This window comes from Meleagris gallopavo, chromosome Z (assembly GCF_000146605.3).
Source record: "Meleagris gallopavo isolate NT-WF06-2002-E0010 breed Aviagen turkey brand Nicholas breeding stock chromosome Z, Turkey_5.1, whole genome shotgun sequence".
Taxonomy (NCBI): Eukaryota; Metazoa; Chordata; class Aves; order Galliformes; family Phasianidae; genus Meleagris; species Meleagris gallopavo.
This window is the reverse complement of record NC_015041.2, coordinates 44,597,164-44,604,482: the sequence shown is the minus strand read 5'-3', so window position 1 is coordinate 44,604,482 and position 7,319 is coordinate 44,597,164.

Sequence of the window (7,319 nt, the reverse complement as noted above, 5' to 3'; positions counted from 1 at the left end):
AATGAAAAAAAAAAAATGTGGGAAGACACCTCCAAGCTCCCTTTGGCTACAAAGGAATAAAGTTATAGAAGAACTCTTTAGCTTGGTCTCGCCCACATTCACAACAGGTTCTCTTCTTCTGTCCCATCTCAACGGCAAATACTTCTTCTGTCCCAAACTGTTCAGAGAGGTCATGAAAAGCTAAGAATGGTCAGTGGTATAGAACTGCAAGTTGTTTGGGCAAAAATACATTGGTGGGAAGAACAGCCACGTCGGCTGCTTGACCAAAATGGAGATTTCTGTGTCATCTACAAGCAGATAGACCTATGTAAAATCATATGACAAAATGACTGCATACTGAAAGAGTATTATATACACTATTGCTATACTTTGTTGGGCAGCTAACAAGTTTAAGTGTTAACGTTCCATCTATATGTAGGAGTATTATACCTCCTCTACGTGTATATTTTCTGTGGTCCATCTGGCTTGACACTCAATTACAGATCATTAGGAGAAGCCCCAACCCTTGAATGGTTGACACAACTGACCTTTATTTTTATTTTTTATTTTTTGTCTGCAGGTAACATTTATTAACAGAAACACACACAATATATGTATACAATGAGATGGAGAGCATCAGGAGTCTTTCTTCAGTATCATCTCACAGACTTGATTTTTCATATCTAACTCAGGAAATATTCTTTATCTCACAATATCCCCAGTATCTCAATGTCATCCCATCCAGAATCTAAAATACTAATGAACCAGCCTGTGCAAATCCCTTGCACTTGGAGAAACAGCAGAGAGGATACTCTTCTCTTCTGGGAGATTTAGTTATAATAGGTTGAGACATGGAAGAAAAGAGAAGGAAAGAAATAAAAACATGAGGAAGTTTCCCCCGTTGCCTTGCTATCCTTTCCAAAAACTTTGCCACCACCACCCCAATCATGTGGCAGGCCTGCCCCATGGTAGTGCAGCCCTGTGCTGCTGCCTGGCCATCCAGGGTCCAGCACAGATTCTGCGCAGGAGGGGAGATGAACAAGACAGTACCAGCCTCACAACCTGGAGAGCAAACTCATGACAAGCCTGCCTGCTGGAAGCGCATTGCCTATGTCATCCCTATCGGATGAGCACTCCTACCTGTTTCCAACTCTTTTTATCAAAACCTTGCTTCTTTTCTGTATTGCTATTCTTCATGTCCTTTACTTCCCCTCCTTTCTTCCCTTTTGAACGACTCTGTGCTTTGTTCATAACAGCATGTGGTTAAGCCTGATCCCTGGAAGCAATGTACCAGCATGAGTCTCACTGACAGTTTCTGAAAGGAAGAAAGATGCCTGACAGCTCAGTGGAGAAATATTTGCAATGCTCCTGAGGGCAGGTTTCTCATTTTGGCCACGAGCCCTGGTTTGGTTGCCATTGTAAGCTAAGCCCCTCCACAAAAAGGTCTATCTGACTGATGAAGCGAGCAATTAATTGCTCTTCAGCTTCAGTCTGCACGGTGTCGTTTCAATGACAAAGTTGAATTTAGTTCTTGGTCACCAAGACTACGAGAGTGTCAGAGATTTTTATGATGTGCAGTCACTTTTCACACATAGTGAGCATGTCAGTGATACAGCAGAAACATAATGACATCAGAAATGCTTGTTAGACAAGACACCTTCCTAGATTTTTAAAGTTGTGTTCCCATTACCAAAATCCTGAACAAATATGAAATTAAAACAATTAAAATTTTATATAACTACAAACCCCATGTAGCAAATGATGTAGTGTAATTACTGAACTGCTGGCTAATCTGTTAAACGAACCAAAATCCTAAATGAGTAATTCTGCTGGGTATTTATATATTCCCAGGCAAATAACCTTGTGATTATATCATTAAGGTTGAAAATACATTGCCCTTTAAATCAGCGCTAATGGAATGTTTGTTAAGTTCCGCTACTAATTTCCTCAACATCAAGAATCATGTTACTATTCCAGTGTCAGTTTTAAATATGTCCTCATGTTCTTTTCTGCCTTGCACGAACATGAAACCCATCACACGCACATTTCCATTACAAACCACCGACAGGAGTGCCGTTTCTAAGTAAGGAGTGCCGTATCTCCTGAGCTGATAATTGTGTACTTCTACAAAATACAGCCTGTAAAGTACATGTCTGGTAAAAAAACCTATGGACATTAGCTGTTGATGTGAGGCAGTAAAACTAAACATACTAGCACTCAGAGAGGTTGAAACAGAGTGTAGCTTGAACACCAGCTTTCTCAGGGAAACTTGGCACTCTTTATGAGTCAGGGACCTACTGACCTTATTCCTGTTATAAGAACCTGGATTCATATAAGTACCATGGTAGTGGTATGAACCATTATGAACATATGCAGGTTTAGGAGAATACTAAATCTCAGAATTTCCCAACTATTTCAATATATTTTCCAAAAATAGTATGCATTTTAGCATTAAAAATGACAGAATCATTTAGGAAAATAAATATTTCCTGAGGTTTTATTTTCGTTTCATTACTCTGCAAACACAGTTCATAGCAGCAGAAAACACAGGTTATGATTGTGTTTGAAAGTTCAGAGAGATTCAATGAATTCAGACTACAGTGAATAGACACTTGTGACATGAAGTTATCCTACAGATCTTCAATGTTTCCCACGAATAATATTGTTCAGTATATTAAGTATGACTTTCCAGCAGTACTATATGCATAATTTGCTCCACAAGTAATGCCTCCTTTTTTTTTTTTTAACAGAAACTACAAAAGCATAAAGAGCAGTATAGCACTATTAAGTAGAACAAATTCTCTCATACAAAACCTACTTTTCAATATAGTCACCACCATTAGCAATGCATTTTCACCAGCAACGAGCAAGGACCTGGATGTTGTGCTTGTAAATGGAACATCTGGAATGCCATCTGGAACATGGCTTGTATTTAACACCTCTGTTGCCACTGCTGAAATAAATCACCCACTCCTCACTGTGCTCACATCCACTGTTCAGACTCCATAAACATTAAGCAAGTGTTGATGAATGTCAGTGGGCACCATTTCTTCTACATGGAGAAATTCAATGACACACCTTTGCTTCATATGCACTTCCATGTCAGACACCATTCTGTCAGACTGCACATCTGCTGTCATCTGTCACACAGAAACATAATGGAATAGGTGGGAAATTTCAACCTCTACTGCTATACCACCAACATTTGTTTTTGAGGTCATGGGCCCACGCTGTAAAGTAGGAGACATTACTTTCAGAGCAGCCTTCATATTTTCAACATATATTGAAAATTACAAGTTCTATAGGATCCTAAAGTAAAGAAAATATACTTTTAGTGGTTGCATAAGGAGGATGCTTCAATTTAATCTCTATGCTGTATCTCAACTACTTATGCTTGGATGAGGAGCAGGAACCCACTGTATCAGGCATCAGTGATAAACACATAATCCTTGTCCTCTGGATCACTAGTGAAGAAAGTCAGATGGCCTGCTTGAAGAAATATGGCACACGATTTTCAGTTACTGCTATCCAAGGTAAAAATATTCAAACGAGCTGCCTTGCTATCTCACCTGCTGTCTGCTCTGAGTGAAAAAAAATGCAAAGTATATATCCAGTAGTGTATATAGTATTCAGACTCTAACAGTCCCTGTACAGGAGTTACTTCTTGGCTAAAAGATCTGTCTGTGTGGAATTGGAAGAGGCCAAAAGCAGAAATACTGACAGTTTTCAGCTGCATGAGAACTATTAATCTTAGTTCATGCTCCTAGCTAATTTAAATTTTGGTCCAATCAAATCACATTCCTTTTCTTAAGTAATTTTCCTAATTGGCCAAAGAAACTTTCAGCTGTGTTCATTTCATTGATTGCTCTTTTTTTAAGATTGGTTTATTTCCTAGCAAATTCAGTGCCAGAGTAAGAAAAAGAAAGAGAGAAATGTACATTTAACAACAGAAAAAGATAACTATTTCTAGCCATATAGAAAGAGTTGGATGGAAATAGAAGTCTTTCTTTGAGCAGAGGTCTTTATTTCTTATGTTGTTTTAATTAATTAGTAGGGCCAAACTTCAGAGCCCTTGGAACAAACCTCAAAGAAGGCAGAAGAGAGAGAGCTGCAGGTTTGCTGGAGCTCATTTCTTTACCTTAATAAAAGATATTCTTTCTTTTCTGTCAGTTACTACAATCTGGTAATTGTTTAAACTTTTTGTTTCAGGCAGGAACACTGCTGACTTCCTACACTTACATATGAGAAAGTGTATTTGTGTTGCAGCCTGCCATTAGAAGGATGACAAGATCTGCCTTGTTTTATATAATCTTTATCATGTAAATATATTTGGATCTTCAATCTGCAGATGAAGCTATCTGAAAATCTCCTGTATATTCAGAGCGGAACCTCACTCTCAGGCAAAGGGTAAAAGAAAGAGCAGATAGACAGAAAAATATATTTAAAAATATACATCTGCCCAGGTAGCCAAGAAGTCCAATGGCATCCTGGTTTGTACCAGAAACAGTGTTGCCAGCAGGAGCAGGGAGGTGATCCCACCTATACTAAACACTGGGAAGCTGCACCTTGAGTACAATGTTCAGTTTTGAACCCCTCACTACAAGAAAGACACTGAGGCCCTGGAGTGTGTCCAGAGAAGGACAGTGAAGCTGGTGAGGGATCTGGAGCACAAGCAGATGAGGGAACTCGGATTGTTCACTCTGAAGAAGAAGAGGTTCAGGGGAGACCTTATCATTCTCTACAACTCCCTGAGAGGGGGTTGTGGCAAGGTGAGGGCCCACCTCTTCTCTTTAATGGCCATAGATAGGATCAGAAGGAATGGCCTCATGTTGCTCCAGGTTGGACATTAGGAAATTTTTTTCGCTGAAATAGTAGTCAGGCACTGGAATGGGCTGCTCAGGGAGGTGGTGAAGTCACCATCCCTTGAGGTGTTCAAAAAACATTTAGACGCACTGAAGGACATGGTTTAGTGGTGACAGGTGGATGGTTGGACTAGATAATCTTGGAGGTCTTTGACAACCTTGCTGATTCTATGATTCTATACCTTGAAAAATTAGAAACTGTTACAAAATATTTCCAAAATATGTTCCTTCTCCTTTGATGACAAAGATTATTGCAGAACTCTCTTTTTACCTAGGAATTACTTTTTTTGTGGATATTTTCATTTTCCTTACTCTTTTATGTAAAATAAACTGTACTGACAGATATGTCTACAGGATACAGATAGTACCAGTACTCCTCTCAGTATTTCACTTGCAAGTACCAAAAATAAGGAAAGAATATGTATTAAAAATGCATTTGGAACCTGATGAATTTATTTTTTGTTGATTGTCTTCACTCCATGAAATGTGGTATCAGAAAGATGCCAGATGTAATCTGTCCAGATGATTCCTGGGGGAAAAAAATATAATTAAAAAAAAACATTATTTAAATTCATTTCAACACAGAAGTACACAAGAGTAAATTCACATAGAATTCTGGAACTGATTTAACAAGTATGAGCTGTACCTGACATAGCAAAATATGAATGAGTTTGGGCATACACCTTTTAGACAGGTCAGCCAGTGTCTTTGACTCTGAATCCCCTTATTCCAGTGATGTGCTCTTTCAAGACAGCTCACTTCACTGAGTGCAGATGACTTCATGGATAACCCACTAATGAAAGTCTTGAGCTTCTTCAAAGCTTTAGGAAGACCTGAATGTTTAACTTGGATATTCATCAGTCTATCATAATGTCATGTAATTTACCAAGTATTCACATTAACGAAAAGACTTACGTGTAGGACATGAAGGAATATGACATATTCCACTTCTCTTTAACAAGATAATGCTAACAGTGTTCCAATAGACTTCTGAGACAGCCATGCCAATGGACTGAGCCACATTTCTGATAATTCCTGAATTTCATAAAAGCAAGTATTAACAAAAAAATTGACAAAAATAAATAGACTTATAGCTTTAGTACATTCTAAGAGGAAAAGACTAGACTACAAGGTTATCAGCAAAATTATGACTTTGCATTTGCTTTCATAGTTGTTGAAAAAATTTTCACAAATTCTTTGTATTTTTAAAAGCCACTACCAGATTGAGCTTGTGGGAAGGAATAAGTGAAGATTATTAACAAGTCAGTGTTTAAGTGCTTTCAGAGAGTGAGACCAGGCTTTCTTGAATCTCTGCAATGTGTGCACAGAACTGTGCATTTCACCCTAAGTAGAATTTATTTTGGTAAAGCAGAAAATCCAGAAAATAGTTTCAGTTTTTCTCTCCCAGAAATCTAGTGACAAAATAAGTGGGCATCCATCAGGGACTACTTAAAAACCTTTAAATATATTTTCAGGACATTTTCAAAGTATACTAAAATAACTCAGTTACTATAGTGTTGTCTTTCTTACTTTCTTTGCATTTTTTGTTGCTCATAGCTTTTTTGAGGTGGTGGCAGTGGGGAGAGTTTGTGTTTTATTATTCTTATTTGAGAAACCAGTTACTAATTTTCTTTAATGGAAACACTGGCTCCTGAAGTGAGTATTTGCATTCTTATTCACTGAACACTGCACAGTATACAACAAGGGCACCACCTCTCTTGAAATACTTCTTTATTTCTTATACGAAAGCCATACTAATACACATATTAATTCATACTTATGAATAGAATGATTTTCTCCATCATATTTCTTACTGCCGTCTCCCCCACAGTTAAAATGAAGAGTTTAATGATAGCTTGTCTGAATAATATAACCCCAGCCCTGCTGTTAGAAGAATTTAATGGAAATGTAGCTACTTTATTTTATGAACTACAGTATAAAGTTCACGAAGAGACTGACTGTGTAAGTATTTTGTCACTGTGCCATCTCAAACAACAGGCCTGCTATTAGAAAATGTAGTTTAACAGAGCTAATATTTTCTTTTCTAAAATCATGTTTATATCTGTGGTATGAAAAAAAGTTCAAGTGAGGGAAGGCTGGCTCAAAAGAACTTGTACAAATACACTATTATATGGTTTCAGGACAAGAACCAGCAGTTAAGTGTAGAACTCCGTACAGTGGAATTTAAAACTTAAGATTAGGGGTAGCCTCTGGGCCCCATATAGAATATAGGGAATGAGTCAGGTGACTTAAAAATAAATGTAGTGTAAAGGTGACCTGAAAAAAAAATACTGAAAAGGTAACCTGAAATATCTACATGCTGAGTAGGAAATCCTCAAAATTTGAAGTACAGAAAATAGAAGGAAAGGCTAGAAAAAAAAAAAAGGACAAGGACATTCTGAATATTTCACTTCTTACAGTTTATGTCTGAGTCAGAGCCGATGAAAGGCAAATGTGTTTTTATATTCAAAGGTACAG